Below are 24,022 nucleotides of genomic sequence, written 5' to 3'. Positions count from 1 at the left end.
ATGTTTTCATCTCAAGCCATTAAATTCTTCGTGAGGTTTGGATGTGTTAAGATGAAATCTAGATTAGTTATATTAATTTCCTATTTTTCATTTTATCATACATTTTACAATTATAAAATAAATTAATATGATAAAAAATTAATAATATATTATTATATTTATAAAACACTTTTAATTATTAAAATATAATCATAATCATAATAACATATAATAAAATAATATATATATCTATCTATCTATATATATATATATATATATATATATATATATATATATATATATATATATAATATTTATTTAAAGGAAATTTCAAATATAATTAAAACAATATTTAAAAATTACATAATTAAATATAAAAAAAAAATCATTTCAAAAACTATTTAAAGAAATTTTAAATAATAATAATCTTATATTATTTTATTTAAATCATATTGGCATAGTTGTTACAATAAGAAATATTGTTGTTTTTTCCATGTGGATTTTTTCTTTCTCTTCTTTTTTCTTTTTCTCTTTCTCTAGTAAAAAGCAAAATAAAGTAAATTAGTTATATTAATTTCTTGAGATGAAAACTTCTTTTAGAGTGAAAAGAGATTTGATCTCTCTCCACTCTTCATAGTTCATGAGTTAAAATGGATCTAGCCTAGTCTAATTTCACCCTTTAAATAAGCTACGTTCAACATAAATACCATGTTTTTTCAATACACTCGATCATTTTTATTTTTATTTTTTATTGGTTTATTTTTGTTTTGTTATTTTTATTTTCATTTTCATTTTTTTTATTGTATTTTGATTCTATTAAACTATTTACATTATATTAATCTTTTTATTTAATTTTTTATTATTATAATATTATATATATGAGTACCTCTCAAAAAAATTATTATAGCAGAAAATATTATAATTTATTTTATTTTATTATTACGATTTAATAATTAAATGTGAATGATAAATATAATAACATATTATTGATATTTGTATTTTTTTAAAATAATTTTTATAATAAAACATGATAATAATCTTCAAATTATATTAATTAATATAATTTAAAAAATGTTAGTAAAGTGTATATATATATGTTTTTAAAATAATAAAAAATTATCTAATTATTATTAAAAAATTAATTTTAATGTTTTGAACATAATGTTATGTTCTAAATAAATTAAAAAGTATTATATAGAAAGCTCCTCTTGGTTTGGAGATGTAAAATCTCTACTAACAGGGTCAATTACGTGAAGGTGAGAGCTTATATGATCCCAAAAATGGTCCATTATTGGTGTGGGACTAACTATTGACATGCACCCAGACAATCCATAGCCAATGAGGCATAATCACTCACATGCATACATGCGCACAACAAACAAATGGTGCACACAAATACACACATACCCACAAACATTACACATATTGGCTCACAAAGTGACATGTGCATAAACATCACATTTATTATGCTAATTATGAATTTTAGAATTAACGTTATCTTATACATGTAATGAATATTGAATATAGATATTATGATGTTGAGAAATACATTTATTTTATAAGTTAATTAGTATGTTATGCAAATTAATAAGTATTTATTTTCTTTATTATTTTTAAAACAATGATTATCATTAACAAAATTTTAGAATTAATATTTTTTTCCACATGTTATTAAATTTTAGAATTATGAAAAAGAAAATTATAAATGATTAAAATTAATGAATTTTTTAATAAAATTAATTGAATTTATTTATTGGATTGATTTTAATATTAAATAATTAATTGATATGTGTTATTAAAAATTGATGCTATCATAATGTCATGCTATTATTACTTCTTTTATAAGGGATTTGAACCTTGAGTCTCATGGTTTACATAATTGAATTGAATTGTTGATGGAAGGCTAATATTATGTACTTTTTAATGTTATTGTAATATGTATATTATTTTTCATTTTAAAATGATAAATTAATATTAACAATCTTTAAAATTTTAATAAGAAAAAAATGAAAAACAAAATAATAAAAAAATGATTTAAAAAAATAAAAAATTATAATATATAAATAATTAATAATAATAATAATAGCAATTTCACAAATATTTAAACTAATGTATTTTTAAGTTAATATTCTAAATAATGTATATTTATATATAAAAATAATGATAGTATGTATATATGCCCGCAGGGGTTTGGTCTCGTGGTCAGCGAACGGTCTGCTAAGTCGTTCGTGCCACTATGCAGGTCACGGGTTCAAGTCTCGTCTTACCCTGAGGGGCCATTCCTTGCGGGCTGGGCAGTTCCTCCTAGCTGTTATAGTGGCAGCCGGTGGGATTCGACCCCGTGTAACGCGAGTACGATACCACCGCCATTGCCAATTCAGCTAGATACAAAATAATAATAATAATAATAATAATAAATTATCATTTATTATTATTATTATTATTATTATTATTATTATTATTATTATTATTTTGTATCTAGCTGAATTGGCAACGGCGGTGGTATCGTACTTGCCTTATACAGACTCATATATCTACAAGTAAATAATATATATACAAATATAACAAGGAAATATTCATACACACATAAATAATACATTCATACACATACAAAGAATACAATTATGCAAGACACATACAAATGTAGCAAATAATAGATTCATACACACAAAGAATACTTTCATACACATACAAAAAATAGATTCATACATACAAAGAATAATTCCATACACATACAAAGAATACAATTAAACAAGTACAAGACACATACAAGTGTAGCAAATAATAGATTCATACACACAAAGAATACTTTCATACACATACAAAGAATAGATTCATACATACAAAGAATAATTCCATACACATACAAAGAATACAATTAAACAAGACACATGAAAATGTAGCAAAGAATAGATTCATACATACAAATAATAATTCCATACACATACAAAGAATACAATTAAGCAAGACACATACAAATGTAGCAAAGAATAGATTCATACATACAAAGAATACAATTAAACAAGACACATACAAATGTAGCAAAGAATAGATTCATACATACAAAGAATAATTCTATATACATATAGAGAATACAATTAAACAAGACGCATACAAATGTAGCGAAGAATGGATTCATACATGAAAAGAATAATTTCACACATACAAAGAATACAATTAAGCAAGACACATACAAATGTAACAAAGAATAGATTCTTACACAAGTGTAGCAAAGAATAGATTCTTACACAAGTGTAGCAAAGAATAGATTCATACACATACAAATAATACAAGTATAACAAAGAATACATTCATATATATACAAGTAAACAATATCCATACACAAAAATACTAGAATAATACATTCACAAACATCATATAGCAGTAGATATCCCATTCATTGATGCATACAAAAATACAAACCTTAACCAATAAATTCTAGCTACCAAGATACAACTAATAAAAACAATATTTCAAAATTGAAAACAATACATTCATATGCATACAAAATTAAGAATACAAAGCATACATTATAACCCAAATACATCTATATATATATATATATATATATATATATATATATATATGAACATTCAAGAATATATTTATTGTATATAAATAATAAAACCAATACACAAACATTTAGATATAGTAAATTTATACAAATAAATAATAAAAATATTTAAATATTTACAAACTCAAAAACTCTAAATAATAAATAATATATTAGTAAATTTAAATTTATAAAGATATCAATATAAATATTAAATTATATTTATTTATATATATGAAAAGAAGGAAAAAATAAAATGTGGCATTATCTGGCTTTGAAGATGAACCCTAGAAGCTCTGTCGCCGCCGCCTCTCCTTCGGCCGCCGTCGGGCCCCTGCTCGGCCCTGCCGATGTTGGAGAAGCGTGTCTCAGTCAGGGATTGCAGGTCTATGCTATCATTTCTGTTCCGCATGTCTTCAAGCATCTTTCGAGAGCTCCCCTCCCTCTGTTTTATTCCGCTCTGGACTTTGGGGCCGCCAGCTCTCAGCCCTCTGCCGCTGCATCTGGCTACAGCTGCCCCCATCAAATTGCAGATGCACTGGCCAAGAACGAATTCGCAGAACATGCTCTCAGTTTTCCCCAGGCGGCGGCTCTTGGGAAGAAATTCTTTACCCTGGAAGGTCGCTCATTTCTATTAGCTTCTTCTCTGTCCCCCCAGAACAGCCAATACTCTGTATTTGACCTTCAGAAATCTTTAACCTTCCTGGATCAGCCTGGACGGAGCATCTGGAAGCCCTTTTGGGCGGATCGCAATGACAGACTCGGCGACCCTAGGACTCTCTCCTCTTCTCCTCACAATCCCCTGCGGCAAATACAGGAAAAGAAGGCCCTTCAAAATTCCAGCCTCCTCTCGTCTCAGATCTGCAGAGGCAAGCAGAACTCTGGTCTCTCTACCTCATTCCAGATCCTGATCAAGCTTATCTCTGGTAAAACTCTGCTACAGTGGGTGAGAGCGTCAGATCAAGTGTAAGATCTCAAGCAGGCTCTGGAACTCAAGCTGGGGATTCCCTCTGCAGCACAACGACTTCTCCACGAAGGTAAACAACTCGAGGATCTTTGCCCCCTGTCTTTTTACAACATTAAGAGAAATGCCTCCATTGCTTTCACCCTTCGTTTGAGAGGGGGAGCTGTAGGACAGTCATCCTCAGCTGAGGCATTTTCATACAAGGACGTTGTCCATGCTAAGTCACCTAAGAGAACAGCTCCACCTGTTCAGGCACCCAAGCCTTTCCTAGTGGATAAACTGGAGGAAACCCCCTCCATTGAAATAAAGCATCCAACGCTGGATGAGCAAACCCAACACTTTGCAGAACATGGCATTATTTGCAGGTTTAATGGGCTATGGCCACGCACAGCAGACCTCTACCAATGGATTCACTCTAATTGGACCAACAATTGCAAGGTTCTGTTATGCTCAAAGGGCTTCTTCATTGTAGTGTTTGCTTTCAATCAGGACTATCAAAAAGCTTTAACTGATGGCCCATGGTTCTGGGGTGCAGCTGGTTTATTCCTCACCCCATGGTTCCCGGATTTCGATCCCTCTACAGCAGTCATCACCAAACTCCCCATCTGGGTCAGACTTCCAAACCTCCTGGCGCATCTATGGCACTTTGCTGTATTCCAAGGGATTGGCAACTCTCTAGGCCGCTTTCTAGACACAGACATCTCTAGAGGGGAAAAGGGCTTATACACCTTTGCCAGAATCTGTGCAGAAATAGACATGAGCAAAGGTCTCCCGGACCAGATCAATCTCAAAATTGGAGACTTCCATTGGACTCAAACTTTGGATTACGAAAACACAGCCTTTCGCTGTTGAAACTGCCATCATACAGGTCACCTTCAGAGCTCTTGTCCCACGATGCCAGCCCAAAAGAAGAAAACCAATCCTAAGCAGAAATCCAAAAGCTGGAAGCCTCATGATCCTCCCCCCATGGACGATTTTGATTTCAGCTCGGATGAAGAGGAAGAGAATAAGGAAGGTTTGGTAGAAGCGTCGGCACAGGATCCACCCTCGATTGGTCTTGTGGATTCGTTTGTCCTGCCAGTCTCACATAAAAGGAATCATGAATCCTCCACCTCGGACTCAGACAAGGAGACCTCTTCGTTAGCACATCTCAGTTTGAAAATCATGCCAGCTCAGCAAAGTCCTCTTGATTGTGTCAAATTTGGTAAAAAGAAAGGGAAAAAATGCCGAATAGTTGATTCTACACATGTTGGGTAGAGTCCTCTGTTTTGTTTCTTGCTCCTCTGTTCCTCTTGTTTCTTCTTGCTTAGCTCTGCTCTCTTCTCTCTCTCTTAGGAGCCAAGGTGGATAGCCTATCCTTTCCGGCTACCTGTGTTCTTGCTTCTCTTGTTTGTAATCTCTTTTGTACCATACGTTCTCTTAATAGAATTAGTTTTTACTGAGAAAAAAAAAAGAAGGAAAAAATATAATATAAATATCCTAATAACATACTTATAATAAAAAAATATAATTAAAAAAATCAAAACAAAATCTTAAAAAAATAGAAATTAAAAAATATAAATAAATTTATGGTATAATTGTTATAGAATTTATGTGAATAAGAGTGATTTTGCCATTTGTGTGCATGTTGGGGAATATGTTTAAAATATTGTAAAAATGTTAAATGATTTATGTGAATAAGAGTGGTTCTGTCATTAGTGTGAGTATGTGGGGAAGATGTTTAAAACATTGAAAAAATATTAAATTATTTATGTGAATAAAAGTGATTTTTCCATTTTGGAAGATGTTTAAAACATTATTATAAATTCTTATTATAATAAAAGGATATATATGTTTATGCATATTGAATTTACTATAAATTAAAGATCATGAAAACCATGAGCACAAGAAACACATCTCAAAGGAGGGTTACCATTTAACCTTCCTAAGAGCATTTTTGAGGAGTTGAATTCCCCTCCACACAAAAAAATCCTACTCCTTTTATTAATGATTATTTGTGTTCATGTACATTCTTTGATGGGCCCATCTAAACAATATATATATATATATATATATATATATATATATATATATATATATATATAATTACAACATTACAAAACATAAAAATAGATAATGTCTTCCACTCACTCAGGAGCAACTTTGGTATTGATAAATTTTCTGCAACATACAACATTGAAATGATATTGTTAGTATACAAACCTTTCATAACAACTCGTAACATAATTAAATGCACCATTCATAATAATAATAATAATAAATCTATAACATATATATTTATATATAATGATAAACCCATAATGCATGACAAATATTAAGAGAAAAAACCATTAATACAATATTATTATGTAAAGTGATACAAATATAAAATAATTTGCACATTTAATATATTAACAATTAAATTTAACCATTAAAAATAATAATATGCTTTTATTAATAAAATTTCATTTAATAAATAAAATTTCATTTTATAAATAAAATTTTCTAACCATTAAATATTTTAAACTAAAATAATGAATAACCATTCATAATAATGAATAACCATTGAAAGAGAAAACACGTTGCGATATAATTAATAAAACTAAGTAATTATTAATAACAGAGAGAGGGATATAATTCATAAAACTACTTAATTATTAATATAAGAGAGAGGGATATAATTCATAAAACTAGGTAATTATTAATAACAGAGAGGAAAAAGGAATATTTGATTATCTAGGAATGTGTTGCCACGTGAAACCGGTTTTAGGAGATCGTTGTCAAGTAGTATGATTGTTTTATCTCATCATCATCACGACATTCAGATTGCCCACTATTGCATATGATCATCTGTCCTAATACTACCATCTTGTTTTGGGTGGGACTGGGCATGCACAGGACTGAAGGGTTCATCTCATAACCAGTTATATTGTGGGCTTTCAACAGTTGCTAGACTTCGAAACACATGGATGAACATGTAATGAGTATCGATGCAGAACAGGTGTTGTTTTTAGAAATGCATTGGGTATAGGATGCTACAGTGTGATAAAACCACTAGCACCAACATAGTCGCATTAGTGCACGATAAAGGAGAAAATCAGACTATCTTACTACTAAAATGCCTGCTCCGGCTAGATTCTATTCGCACAATCAAATTGTGATCTCTAGATGTTGATTTACCTTCCGACGCGCCACCAAATTGAAGGAGCTAATATGACAATTCATTCCCAATACAGAAGGCATGAGGGTTCACCAAATTGATAGTACTTCGAGAATTTGTGCAAAGGGTGTATATATTATTTAATGTAGATTTAAAGAACCAACAGTGCAATAGCACATGAAAAAGTATACCAAAGGTCCTTCAAAACCATATGTTAATATTGACACATTGAAAAAGTATACCAAAGGTCACGGTGATTATATGCTAAAGGTTGCATTTAAAGGATTCAACTCACCATACTAATGCTACGATGAAAGACAATGGTCGCTAGGACAATATGATGTGATGGGTTCTTTTGTTTATTACGCATCATTGTTGAGAACTACGCAAACATGCATCAAAGCTTAGTGAAACTGCCATCATCAATACACTTTATCATAGAGTTATCACATAATCGCTGAAGAGTCAAGGTAAATGGGAGCAGGTTGTCAAAGCAACAACAATAGCAGAGAAATGGTGCAATAGAGACAATGGCAATTACTGGAATAACAGGAGAATATGAAAGTAAGATACAAGGGAAAACCTGATGAGCTAAGTTCTGCTAAAATATGGAGAAACAATGTTCAGCACGCACTGGAGATAGTGAAGAGGACTACACCAAAGCGCTAAAAAGAAGAGTACGCCAAAGGAATTAGCTACATGGAAAATGCGCATATCTTCAAAGATTGCCAAGATCGCCCTCACACAATGTAAGGACAGGATAAAACTCTACATTTGTACAATGCGATAATGCGACTAGGAGTAGTATCGTGCTTGCACAATATAGAGCAACACGGTAGAACCACCACCTACCGTAAGAATTCCCTTCCTCACAAAATGTTCCAGCACAGATCATAAGGACAATCGCACATGAAAATTGCGACAATTTTTTTATCGATACCAATGGTGAAAGTTAGTTTACATCTAAAAACAAGTGATCAGGGTACTAAATTCAAACGGTTCTCGCTTGAAGGAAGAAGTAAATAATTCGAACACCAAAAATCTTAACTGAAATTGAGAGAGAGAGCATCCTAACAGAAATTGACAGAGAGAGATGCACTCGGTGGGTAGATTTTCTAAATCGAAATGGAAAAATCTTCACAAACAGAAATGTCATAGAGCAAGGATGATCACAGATGATGCTCTGGATGACCATAGAAATCATAATAGAAATAGTATCTTCACCGTATTCTCAATCACTGCCCTTAATTTCAAGAAAGAATATTTCGAGAAAAGGCCATAACAATATTGAACTACAGCACAAATGGGCTTTCTCTTATATCAGTATATATTTTAAATCTAAGCACTATTGACCACTATATCCAAGAATGGGAAATCCTATGTTACCAGAAACTAGAAACGGGACAACTAAACGAGAAACAGAGTTTTGAAGTTTCGCATTCAAGAAACGAGGAGAGAGGAAAAAACATTAAATTACTTTAAAAACTCATTTACTAGAATACCAAGTATTCCAAACCCATCCTTCCTCCTAGCAGTTTTATTATGTTAACCAAAATTCAACAATATATTAATGAACTATAGCATGCAACAAAACAAAACAGCAACAACAAATTAACAATTTAATGAAAGTAACTAAATACCTAGAAATGCCATCTTCCCTTTTAAGTATACGTTGAGTGGGGATTGCTCTGTGTTGGGAACCATAGATTTGTGTATTTAGGTGGACAGATGGGGAAAAATCTGTGATCAGCTTGTACAGAGGATTGTTGGTTATAATAAGAAGAAGTAAAAATCTCGGTTATAGAATGACCATCTGATTCATTCCAGAAAGTTGTGGGGTTAAATTCTTTCTCTTCTTCCATTCAGAGACATACCTATTGGACCGTTAATGATTTTATTGAATAATTATCTAACATAATTAATAGCGCCGAACTGAGACATTCCAGATTTTCAGGTGTCACAGGTTTGCAGGTTTCACAGTTTCAATCCATGATCTATCCAGAACTAAACTAAAGATATTAAACTCTTCACATTAAAAATAAATACCAAATCATTACTTCAATCATTGAAAATTTATTCATCCTAAATTGTTCCCCTAAGCTGCTGTAAAATGAAAGTAGTTGTCTCTCTGCATGCCGTGCGTTTTGTGCAATGCTTTTTTGGGACAAGAGTTAACCGGAGTTTCTAAGATGTAACCTAAGAGAAACCGGTGATGACTAAGGCATAAAACTGTTGTAAGAAAAAATGATCCATTTCAGAAAACATAAATTTAGCACCAACAAAGAACGAGGTTGGGAACAGCGTTTTCCGTACCGTCTCGTTTCTAATGCGTTTTTCTGTAGAAACGGTTGTCTTCCTTTTCTGGTAACATATGGGAAATAATACCAACTTGGCAAATATGGAGCCTATGGGCTATCTAATTGGATGTAAGAGCTGAAAGCCAAAAATTGAATCCCCTTATAGATTCTAACCTAACCTAGTAAGTGGGAATTAAAGGCTTGATCATTTCCCAGGTTGTGTTCTCTATGCTTTTCACAGACCCCACACAAACAAATTCCTGAAACCCTAGAATACAGATCCTAAAAATTAGAACCCGCTCAGCCTAATTCGATTTCATTATAAACATTTATATATAAAATTTACTATTAAAGAATGTTTGTAATACTCTTTGAAAGAGGAGCAGTCTGTTACTAAATAGAAATAAATCATTAATGGCTAGAAGGAGGCCGAGTTGGCGTGGAAAAATGAAAGGAGCAACTCTTGGCTTCTGTGGTAAAAATAAACAGATCAATAATATTCAAATTAATTAATAAAAAATAGTGATATGACTACTAAATATATGTCTCTGTCCACAGCATTTTCATCTGTGCATCCGAGTTCAAGGGGAGTTGGATTTCTGACCAAAGACCTATTTGACTAAATAGTTTCTCATGCAGATTTTATAAATAATTGTACACCTTTTATTGTATTTTTTTTTAATATTTTTATACTAAATGACTTATATGTTAGCCTTAGTCTCAGAATTACAAATAAACACAAAACAACTCCAGAGAAGTTGAAGGAATTCTCAATGCCCTTGAAAACTATATTTCATGAGAAATGTAAGATGGGAACACGCATCCCCAAACAATCACAACCATTGGCAGAATCAGTTTTCTGTGATATTCAAAACAGAGTACAATTTCTACGACACCCACACTCTCTGACAAGAATTCTATTGAAAAGACCAGGGAGAAAATGCCATCAAAACTAATTTCACCATGCTTTCTTAACAAATCAAAAGATTCATTGAATTGTTGTATTAAACAGAAAGTTGTGTCTAAAATAGATGTGGATCTGTGACCTAGGCTATGTATCTATGCGTCTAGAATTGGATCTGTGACCTAGGCTATGTAGCTATGCAGTGGCCATTTCTTTCCTGCTAAGCCCTACGGTAGGCATTTCTGGGGTTTCTTCGAGCTTCCGCTTCTGAAATGCACAATCAACAGAAAGGGCTAGGTCTTTCTCATGAATGTGTATATCTGCATCTGTAGGGTTTTGCCGTGTAAGGTTTTTGGTGCCTCTCAACTGAATGAACCAGCTTCTCATAATATCCTTAATCTACCCACGCATAATATGCTTCATCAGGTTAATATCTACCCAACCTCCTGGTTTAAGCAACTTGGGCTGCAACTCGTTATGGATATGGGACAAATGGCATGAAATGAGAAGAGGAGGAGCTCAATTGGGGGTTTCGAGAGACTTGTTACATGGAGAACCACCTAATACCTCACTTGTGAACATCCTCAACACTTATGTGAACACAGACTGACACAGAGGACTAAAACTAACTCAATTGGCATAACTATTCTGCAATAGACATGTTCTGAAAATATATCATACAGATATTCGTAAACTGCACCAAGAAACAGATATTCTGTACTAACCTTGCTTCTTAAGAACCTTTCATTTTCTATTGAATCTGCAAACTGGTGGTTAAAAGAAGCTACAAACTCCTCATTCTCTGCTGCAAAAGCACGGGAAACACAGCTCCAGCTCCTGTATATAAAATTTCAACTCATCAGAAAAGGAAACAAAGAAAATGGGTCAGGACTGAATTTAAAAATAATTCAAGAAAATATTCCCAACTCACTCACTCTGAATGCATTATTTGTTGATCAAGTCGGCCCTTCAACCACCAGTGCATATTCTCCTCAGCTTGAACTTTCTCTCTCAATTAACAAGCACACAAAACAAACATTTACACAGGACAAAAATTTACACATGACATTGACATAGGACAAACATTTATGGAGCGCTCCATAAGACACAGACAATTTTACATCAGATAGAGTGCTTGAGAGAGAAAGAACACCCATGCTTAACCTGTAGATTCAACAGAGAAAACAATTTGTCAGGTTACATAAAATTACTCAATCGCCTACTGCTTTTCCCTGGTTAACCAGTTGAATAAACAAAGAGATAGACAAACAAATTCAAGGAACTGAAAATTACCCTCGCCCTGCTGCTGGGATTCGTTCGTGAATTTCCTCATCCCATTCTTCCTTCATCAGGCCCACCCTCATCTCGTGAATTTCATCATCTCATTCTTCATTCATCATGATCACTAATACTTCTCATTCTTCATGATCACTGAATTTCCTCATCTCATTCTTCATGATCACTGATACTTCTCATTCTTCGTGAATTTCCTCATCTCATTCTTCATTCATCATGATCACTGATACTTCTCATTCTTCATTCATCAGGCGGGCTAGTATATAATGACTAGTGTATGACCGTTGTGTTCAAATTTAGTTTTAACAAGTCTTTTAATTACAGCTATTCATTAAACCAATCTTTTAATTGCCATTCATTAAAACATATTCCCGTTGTTTTTTGACATGCGTTTTTAACAATGATTCCGTGAGAATAAATGTTAATGGTGCAAATGCTGGCCCGTGTTATTGAGTGGAATATATGTATAATCTAAAATATAATAATAAATTAATAAAACTTAAAACGATCATAGTTGGAAAATTTAAGTTTATTTAAAATTTATATAATATTTTTAATATATATAAGTGTTCAAGTAAAGATTGAGTGGAATATACGTATAATAATAATCTAAAATAGGATAATAAATTAATAAAACTTGAAACAATTATAATTGAAAATTTTAAATTTATTTTAAATTATATAATATTTTTAAATTTATATATATAAGTGTTTAAGTAAAGAGTATATTAAGAAAAAGAAAATAAATTCATGTAAAATGAGAATTATTTAAAACCTTTTAAGTAGAAGTGGATGTATTATATTTCTTTCCAACATAATATATAACATAATATTGGAATAAATGGAACTTTTAAGTTGTCTTGGTTTTAGTGAATAATGATTTCTCACTTTCACGAGTTTCTTTCACTAATCATGTTACCAATTTTTAAATTTCACTATCTCATATCATAGATGTATTTATTAAGATGATACAATAAAATATAGGTGGGAGCGTGATCTTTTCTCATCCTATCTAATCTTGGAACCTCTAGATACATAACAAAGCGGGAAGTTTTACATTAGAATTACTTCCCTCCCCATATACACTTTATGAAACTAAGTGTTAGAGAGTGAGATCTCTATCCAAATTTCTAGTTATCATGAGAGAAAAGAAAAAATGTTAATATGATAAAGAGAAATTGTCACAACAAATTCTGGTTTAAACTAAATCTCCAAAATGAAGAGAAGTATGAAAGTATCTTCCATGCATTTTCAAAAAATTTAAATAAATTTCCAAGAAGAAATTTTGGCTACAAAAGGACACCAAGGTGTTGTATATCACTGATATTTATTCTTCAAACAAATTTTAATATTTTAATTTTAACAATGTTCAACATTATATGGCTATATGACTTTGTATTTATTGATGTTTTCCATCTTGGTATATATTCTTGTGATTATTATTGTTTTCATTCTTTACTGTCATTATAATAATTATTTATGTATGTGGCAACATCCATGGTCAATTTTCTTATTCCTACCAACTTTTACTTTTAAAGGAGGTATTTGCCTATGCACAACTATTCAATATCATATATTTAAATAATGATATTATCGAAGAGATTATATAATAAACAACGCTTTCAAGCTTTATTGCCATGGAAGATTTTATTGGCATTGGTTATTTTATCCAAAGTACCACCAAATTAATGCATTAACATACAATTGGATTTATTTCAAGTGGCTAGAGGAATGATTATCATCCTCCCCACCTAGGTTTGATTCCCACAAGTGACATGTTGAGCTAATATCAATTATATTTCTCTAATGGATTTCATCCTTATTGTTGAATTCCCTTGTGGCTTTAATAATCTAGGGTTTTCCCTATGTATCATCTTCGAAATGTTTGTAACATGGAAAAAAACAATATATCAGGGAAACCTGTTTGCATTAGTTGCAAGCTAATTACTGGTTACTTGATTGATTAATAGATATTTCCATATACAACAATATTAAAACAAATTTTGATTAATTATAGTTTCCTTACATCATCATAGTTTGTTACATTGATCAGTGTGATGTCTAATATAACATAAAGTGAGAACATTAATAATGTGAGTAATGGAATTCAAAAACCAAAACACATCTCATGTGTTTTTCTTTCCTCCCCTCCTTATGAGAAATATATTTATATTCCATATGAGGAACATGTATGTTTTCATCTTCTAGGGACTAATTAGACTCGATAACAACAAATCCATTATAACAAACCTCAACATGTGGCTTGCAAGAATTGAACCTAGGTGGGGAGGATAACAATTATTTCTCTCAACCACCTAAGATAAACCCAAATGGAAAAAAAATTCCTCTTAACTGATGTGAATAAAAGGAAAAAATTAAGTTATTTGTCTATTATAAAAACCAAAAAACAATTGAAACAATGCCAATTTTATACATGTAGATCCAAGAGAAGCTTCGCCAACACCCTCAAAGTATGAAATGGTTACAAGGAATGGGAAATGGAATTATATACCTCATAGTAAAGGCATGGGGGCTTCACTCAATAAACCTCTAACATATCACGTGCGTTCGTGGCATATTAAACAATACCCTTAATTTGACTGCATATTCAAAAGCACCTCTAAAAATCACATTATTTAACCCATACCAATACAAACCCAATACGCCTTCCCATTTTAAAAACCCCTACTTTCACTAGATATTGTAAGCATCCATTTTTTCATTAACATTTTTTATACCCCTTTATATTTTTTCATTAACTTTGAGTTCCATTTTACATACCTACCAATATAAAAACCCTTTACCCCCTATATATCCCCCAATATATTATGTCATTTTTTCCTCAATATATATCCCCCAATATGAACCCATGTGGTATGGTATTGTTCTCCTAGTGAAGCCCCTGTGAGTAAAGGAAATATATTAGTTAAGTTATGTAATTAAGATTTTATGTTTTATTTTGTTTTAAAGATAATAAAAAGGTTTCAGAGTAAAATTGGAATGGTTTCCATGGTGGAGAATGTTGATGCTTCTAGTGTAGCGTAACTAATCATTATGGAATTCAACTATCCTACATAATGCATCATATTTGTTATTTTAATAATCATGTTCCTAGATGGTGGAGGTCAGAGCAAGAGAGGCATTATTCAACCCCAATGAAAAATTGGTGGCACAATTTTCATGGGGTCTTAGTCATGCGACAAACAACCAAGTGGAGTTTCTTGCTCTATGGAAGGGTCTAGAAACTTCTTTGGAAATAAATTTTAACATTATTCTAGTCTTCATTGATTCAATGATTATAATTTGTTAGGTGGACAAGGCTATGATGGAGTCGAGCTTTGATTTCCCTCTTATTCTCCAAAGGATTCTCTTACTTGCCTCTCAATTTGATCATATGGATTTTTTCCATGTTTGCAGACATTTGAATTCAGTGGCAGACACTTTGGAAAATAAAGGCTCTGTGTTGGGAAAGAAAGATTATATTTGGATCAAGGAAATTTCAAAATCATCTATATACCATAGTCATGATGAGAGTCCCAAGATGTATTCACTTTCATTCAAATTTTGATACATATGGAAATTTGTTTCAAAGTGGGGATGGGACATCTTCCTCCTGCTCTAAATGGTCTATGGCTCTTGTTAAAAGGCTAAGTGGTATTGGGATTTGGAGATGTATTTTTTTTCTAAGGTCGGCCTTAAAAAATTTCCTCTAGGTGTCCCATACACCTTATTATGTGTCTTGAAATATTTCCTCTCATCTACAAAATGAAGCATAAGAATTTAATTCTTATTTGGTGGGAGCGACTGGAATTCAATATGGCTATGGAGCTTCTTTCTTTGAGAAGTGGGCTGGAGTTAATTTCATCACCCTGCACTTTCAATCATCAGTCTATTCATCATCCTCTAGAGGATTTTGGGCTCATGGTAGTGTTTTAGTCTCAATTATATAATAGATTATGTGGAACTCCAAAAAAATCTTTGGAAGCCTTACCTTGCTGGTCTTGGGGTGTGGGTTAAGCTTATTGGTTCTTTTGCAAGTCATGTTCAGTGGTCCTTTCCTAAAATGGAAGAACCTCATTGTCTTCCAGAGAGCCTTGATGTTGGTTCTTTGTTTATTAAATTTTTGGATTTGGTTGAGGTGTTGTCAGGGTTTCTAGGAAACAAGAGGATGACATGGATGAGATACAATTCTAGTCTTCACAACTAGTATTAGAAGCTAAGTTCCTCTGACTTTTGAGTAGTCTGGAAATTTCGTTGAATGAATTTCATGAGGAAGTTATTGCACTCATCGCTCTAATTACAACTCTAGAGAAATGTATGGTTTTCAGTGCTAACCTTTCTCTTGGAGGTGTTGTTCCTAGTGTATTTCCTAATAATAATACGTCTTTGCTCATAGAGGAATGAAAATCCTAGTGCTGGACGTTTTTGATGGGAGAAACTAAGGACAGGTTTATTGATTTTAGTTAAAACATTTTGTTGATATATGTTGTAATGTAAATACATTATTATACTTGGGATATTCTGTATATTCATAAAAATATATATATTTAGAATAGGGAAGAAATGAAACCCTATAGATGGGACTAATTTTGTATGGTCTGGTGAATATTTACATTCTCAGAGAACAAAAAGATCTTGTAAGGGTTCTAGCCCATAATCTAGTATTATTAATGCAAAGCCCTTAACCATTTCTTAAAAAAAAAACATTCCTTTATTCCATGGAGCTTTGGATTGATAGTGAATCGGTGTTTTGTTAAGGCACTCCATACAAAAAGGTATCTAATTCAAATCCCCCATGGGTGTTTGCCCCACAAAAAAATAATGATGTTCCTATATTTGAAAAAAAACTCTAGCAATTGTAATAACTACTTAGGATTACTACTATAATGCCCAATGCAATGACTACACATTATATAAATAATGCAAATACACTCATAATGCAATGTAGATCACACAATTCCATGAAATGGACATTCAAATTATTCCATAGATGTTTATTTCGAAATTGACTAATATTTAATCCAATATGAAAGAATTTATCACAAAATTTGTTATTTATTAATAATGATGCATCACACAGATATTATTTATTTAAGATATGAAAATATAAGTTTCACAAAATAAAATCATATATGACCTAAAATATTTAACATTTCAAGTTGGAAATTGAATTATTCACATAAAAAACACTCATAAAATAATGAGTTGGACAAAATATTGAAGTAGCTATAATAATTTGGGAATTCTATCTTATGATGCATTTCTAAGGTTTTTCCTAACATTAGGCATTTCTTAGATCGAGAACATGTGAATATTCAACCTTACGGTTGATCTAGAATATAAATTAAAACATCGAACATAGGAAAATATTTCATTTCATTTCAAACCCGTTCCACTTGGCAATATATGTGTAAAGATACTAAATATATACTAATAAGTTCTAACCCTTAGGGCACACTTTTACAAGAAAAAATCATATATGAAATTAATTCCATTACTACAAATTTATAGTAATGATCTTACATTATTATCTTCAATATGTTTTTCAATATTTGAACAATTTTCGCTCTTCATATGTTAAATCAACATGAACAATAAATGTAGGAAATTACCTATTTAAGAAGACAATGAAAGTAGAAAAATAAAATATAAAATAATATAAATAACTTCATATATATATATATATATGGTGTACATGTACATACTTCAAATTTATCATAAAACTATTATAATATTTCAAGCTCTCTAAAACCCTAGATACACTAGTGTTGTAGCTACTACAACCCCATCCAAATTTTTCCTACTTTCAAAATTTGTAGCCTCCTATTGTCCATGTGAAATGTTGTCACAAGTTATTTAAGATGTTTCATGATTATTATTCATTTTTTTCTAGTTGTTGAAGTTCCTTTTCAAAGAAACTTGAAGTGTCATCTTTTGTTAGAGGTAGTCTTGGCGCACCTTTAAGAGGCAATTCTAGTGCAATCTCTTGCATTAGTTCATCTCATATATCATAATAACAAGCATTAGGCACACTTCCATGGCATAACACACTTTCTCATTGTATTTGACACTTGTGTTGTAAAGGCATGTATTGTAACTGCCACACTTGTGTATGATCATGTTAAGGATTTCTTATATGATCTTAATCTTACACTCTTGTCTCATTGATCTCAAACTTAGTGAAAGCATTGGATCTTTTCCCTGTCCTATCATCTTGCGCAAGTTGTAACCACACTGATTTCTCACCAAGTAATGAGCTCACTGTGCACTCCTAATATTTAGTGATGACACCCTTACCTCATAGACTTTCATATTATGTCATCTTGAGGACAACCTCCTTGCACATTGATCAACATTAGAGCACAGACCCTCAAACCTTACTATCTACACCTACTCATTGCACAATCCTTGATGAGCTCTGTCTTGGATTTTGCATTGTGCATTCTTAGTGGAAAATAGGGTCATATCTATACCCTTCAATTGGAAACCTACACAATTCCTAGATGCTCCTCCTTAGCCATTGTGCATTGCATAGTTATAGTGCCTAAGCTTATCACTCTTGTTACCTGTAATTACCCTCTATTCAATGCCTTGACTAACCTTACCTTCACTATGCACTAAGCACTTTCAGTGGATAGTAGGGTCATCCTTCCACCCTTGTAGTGGTCAACTAAACAGTACCTAGATCCTCCTCCTTAAGCATTATGCATTGTGCATTCCCAGTGGGTAAGCCTATCATCCCTACCTCCTAAAACTATGTACTATGCCTAAGCATGACTCCTCCTCCCTTTCCATTTTGCACTGCCCAATCCTTCACTTCTTTCCTCTTGATCCTATGCATTACACACTAGAAAGCCTCTTTATCTCAGACCTTGCACATTTTCCCATCACACTCAATATCTTGCATGAACATAAGGTAGAATAGGTGATTTTGGGACTGATATTCTCTTTCCATGAGTGAGCTCCATTTTTAGGTACTTTCATCCTAAAATGGTAGATAATGTTCAAGGAGGTCATCAAGGAAATATTCTAAGACAACAACTTGTGGAGCTGAAACATAAATATACCATCATGCAAACGATAGAGGAACTCTAAACTATGACAAATGGATAGTGACTCATGATGATTTAGAATGTTTCAATACAATTCCCATGCCCTTTGGAGGGTGAAGATAAAATAAATTTTAGATCCATCATGAGGAGTCATAGACACATCAATAGAGAAGATAACTTTACATTGACACATTACAACAAAGTCTCATGTCACATGTCACCAAATGACCATTGACATAAACATTTATTTTGCCACATTTTAGTGGAATGTAATTTTGTAATTATCAAAACCAGAAAAGTTTAAATGTGTGGAAACCCAAGCGTCACACATGGAATGTAAAGAGTTATTAGGAAGTCGAAGATTCATGTAGGAACTCAAAAGTCACATGGGAGCTCAAGAGTCATGAGGGAGGTCAAGAGTCATAAGGGAGGTGAAAGGTCACCTCATTTGTTATAAATAAACCCTCATAGCTCAAGCAAAGGACTTTTCACCTTGGATTCTCAAGCTAGGCATAGGTGAGAATATCATCCTTAGTGAGGAGGAAGTAGTGGCTTAACGTTCCACTATTGGGGCTAGTGATGCATCATTGTAATTTTGTATCTTGGAACTTTCAGTTAATGGTTTGAAGCTCTTAAATCTGACACACTTTCATGCATATATTGTGAATGTTGTAAGACTATTGTTTCATTGTTTGTGGTGTATGTTTATGTTTATATATACTAAGGGAAATGAACTATTTCATTGGCTTTAGTATACATATTTGAATTGTTCATTTCTTTATTTCATGATCATTGTTTCTTTGTGAACTATTTTGCAAGATAATTAACGATTTTTTTAGATAAATGTGTGTGTCTTTATTAGGATAGTGCTATTAATCTTCTTCTAAAGACTCACTTTCTCTTTTCCATCTATGAAAGAACCTTTATTCACATTGCAATTGAGTGCTTCACAAGGCTAACTTACCTGGTTATCTCGAAAGTATATGCATACTCTCTTATGTTGTTTATTGCATCCAAGGAAAATATTTAAGATTATGGCAGTCATGACTATGTCCTAGATGGGGCTCCTAATCCAAATGGTGTCAGGTCTAATTGGGACTTCATATCAGTGAGACCACCTGTATATTGGTGGTTTCCAGTGACGTCAACATTTTGGCACTAGAAGGAGGGCCGACCTTTGTATGGCTAATAAATCAACTCATTCACATAAGAAACCTTCCGTTCAAGGTAGTAATTCTCTGAGTCTGACTCCAAACCATATATTTGAGAAATCAAAGTCATCTCACTAAGGTCCAAAGCATGCTTACAGGGTTACTTACGAGAAAATTTAGAGGATTTGTCCTATCATCCGTTAGTTTGTTAGAGCTCTTAGATTACTCCTTGTTACGTATGTTATTCCTTATAAGCAATCTTCGAAAGAGACAACCCATTGTGTTGTTCTAGTTTCTTTAGTTAAGGATTTGGTTATTACTACCCTTGATGATTTAGCTGACACACCTTAAGAATATCATTATCAAGGGGATATTCCACCACCTATTGGGAAAAATATAGAGAGAGATAAGGAGAAATTTCATTTTTCTGATGACGAACTGATGAGGGACAATTAATAACCAAACAATAACGAAAATTTGAATAGTAAAGAGGAAGAGTATACAAAATCAGATAGTGAGGAGGAAGTGAATGAAGACATGGCTAAGGACCAATTGAGAACATGACAACATGTCATTTCCAACCTAGAAAAGGACAACAACTCATAGTAAGTAACAAAAGACACATCTTTCTTTTACATAATGTATGAAACTAATGGACATAATTTCCACTTACCTTGAGAAGACTGCACAAATCACTCACCATAATACTCCACAACCACCATAATCCTATGATGTGATCTACACCATCAACCTATGATTTCATTATCCTAATTAGAATATTTAACCCCCAATGAACTATTCATTCAAACTTGTACCCAGTAAACTATATGAAAATCAAGTAAGAACCATGTGAGGTTCATTGAATTGCATAAATCCCTATAAAGTCCTCCTTTCTATAATATTACGACAATACTTCATAAAAATTTCAGGCCGTTGGATGGAGTGGATATGTTGAGAGATTATAGGGGTATGATGATGTTATTTCCCTTGAATTTGTGCTCAATTTCCAACATTCTAGGTCTATGGTAGTGGGAATAGTGGTCCAGGAAGTTGAAGAAACTAGAGAAACAATATCTAGGCTACAACAAGTCGGAGAATGATGGAATTTTAGGAAAAATTTGAAGCCATAATTGATGGAGTAGATTCTCAAGTCAGAAGAAGGTTTGGTGAAGAACTAGAGTGGATTGGAAAAAAGGTATATACCAACACCCTAGACTTAGCTCTCATCATGTTGATATAATTTACACATCAGGGGTATCATGGGGTCATCTATTAGCATCATTTGAGGCTTCTATATCACTTAAGGGATTAACAAATAGTCAACATACCCTTCTTCCTATGGAATACACTCTGATAAATGGCCACCAAAATTTAAAACTCTAGTTGGCTAAAGGGTTCCCTTTCGCATCATGGCTCGATCAAATTACTTATGGAGCATGCACTCCAAAGAGAATGTTGCATCTGGAATGATGTTGTGAAAGCACCGAGGTTGGAAGTTGAAGCATCACTAGTAGAAGAAAAAGTTGTTGCAACTCCACTAGAAGTTGCAACTGCTACAACTCCACTAAAATATGCAACTACTACAATCCCTAAGGAGGTACCTATTGCAACTCTTAAAAGGGAAGTTGCTAAGTTGCAACCACATGAAGAAGAATATAAGGGAGGCCATGATAGTGATCTAGATATCACTAGAAGCCAACCTCCAAGAAGGAGACTAAGGAGAATGACCAAGAGACCTACACTTGTGGCTATACCAAAAAAGAAGAGTACAAAGTAAAAAAAAAAGAAGAGAAGATGTCACTAGCTTCTATAAAATAGGTGGAAACCGATGTTGAAACATAAGAAGAAGCACAAGAGGAAAAATAAGAAGAGATACCTACTACAACACAAATAGATTTAGAAGAGGTGAATGTTGTAGAATGGCTCGAAGAAAATATTCTTGTCCCAACAAATATTAAAGAAGAAGTGTTTGTGGTTACATAGATTGATAAAGAAGTAACCCTTGCTGAAACAAAATAACTTGTAGGTGAAATTGAAAAAGATAAAGATTGTATTGAGCCACAAAAGGTAGTAGGGATGGAGGAAGGATAAAGTGAAGACTCTACTATAGGGAAAGAACCAACATATGAAAAATGTAGGGAGATTTTGCTAAAAAATAAGAGGGAGGAAGGGTTACAACAATAAGTGTGGAAGAAAAAATACAAGAAGAAATAACAACTCCCTAGGCCACTGATATTTTTTAGAGCCCAAGGAAGATGTACAGGGCCAAAAAGAAGAATGAACCTACAAGTACCCTATACTTCACTTCTTTACATTCATTTATTTTCTGGAACAATAAAATATTGTTGGAATAAGGAATTGCTGAGAGGGGGAGGGTGAATCAGTAATTTGTGAGATTTTTTTCTTTTTCAAGTATGCTTACAGTCCCTTTTTATATTATGTTACTTGCAGGAGGATTCATTCATAAAGGAAGTGAACAACAATTTTAAACATACATGTTCATATAACAATCACATGAGTAGCACGCACATTTGACACAGTGTTTTTCACGTGGAAACCCAGAGGGAAAAAAACCACCAAATTTGTTGCTTGTTTATGATGTAATTTAAGCAGCTACTTAATTATATTTGTTTTTTTATGAGCACCCACTCACAGGAAGCACCGACCCCCTATGGTTAGCAAGCACCAACTTTCCAAGAGGCACCAACCTCTTCTGAATGCAAGCATCAACTTTCTCTTGCCACTGTTCTACTATTTCATACAATTTTCAAATTGAAAACAGAGGCATATAGATTACAAGTAAAATATGAAAATGGTTGGTTGCAGACTCAACTTCTACTCTCTGTCCTCTACTGTTCCACTGACTCCCTTTGGTCTCATGTAGTTTTTCTTTACTCACTACTCACAACAACATCTCCTCAACACTCTTCCTTCTCTCGCACAGGCTCTCTACTGCAACTACCTCAGTTCAACTCACATTATTCTTTTCACAGTAATCACTCTTCTTCCTACTCTTCAGCACTGCCCTTGTTTTTCTTCTCACAACACTCTCACTAATCTTGCTCCACAAGCACTCAGTATGCTCTCGTTTCTTAGAACTCTTTGTCTCTACACTCAGCTCTCACTCCTCATATCTTTAACAATATATTCAACTCCCCCTGTTGTTGAATTGTAAATGATGGTTTTGATTCACAGAAGCACATTGTGCAAGGTTGTCTCTGTTTTCTGTACCCTTACTACCCAAATGAACTTCAACATGGCTCCCCTTCTATTGTTTCATCTTCTGGATGAATCCTATCATGTTATTAAACCCAGAGATAAACCTTGGAGCTCTTTACTGACTGACTGCATAAATCTCCATGCTGAGAATTTAATTCTCAGGCGTCCTGCACACTCCTCCTAGAATCCCATTCTTATTTATTGATCCATGGAGCTTGATAGTCCTCAAGTATGGCCACTCTATTCCACATTTAACACAACTATATGTGTATGTGAAGCAAACGATTGCTTCCTTCATTCCCTCAAATTCATCTCTGTTAAATTTTGTCCTTGTTTCCTTGTCTCATAGCCTTCTGCAGATCTAGCTGAGTTCAACAACCAACTCTGCAATTCCTACATTCAATTCTTCAGCTACTAACTCACACATCTATTAAAATCATTGTATTTCCTCATCAGAACACAATATAT

This window comes from Pinus tabuliformis, chromosome 4_1, assembly GCF_031772625.1.
Source record: "Pinus tabuliformis cultivar Carrire ecotype Pingquan chromosome 4_1, CPIR1, whole genome shotgun sequence".
In the NCBI taxonomy this organism is placed as follows: Eukaryota; Viridiplantae; Streptophyta; class Pinopsida; order Pinales; family Pinaceae; genus Pinus; species Pinus tabuliformis.
This window is presented reverse-complemented; position numbering follows the sequence as displayed.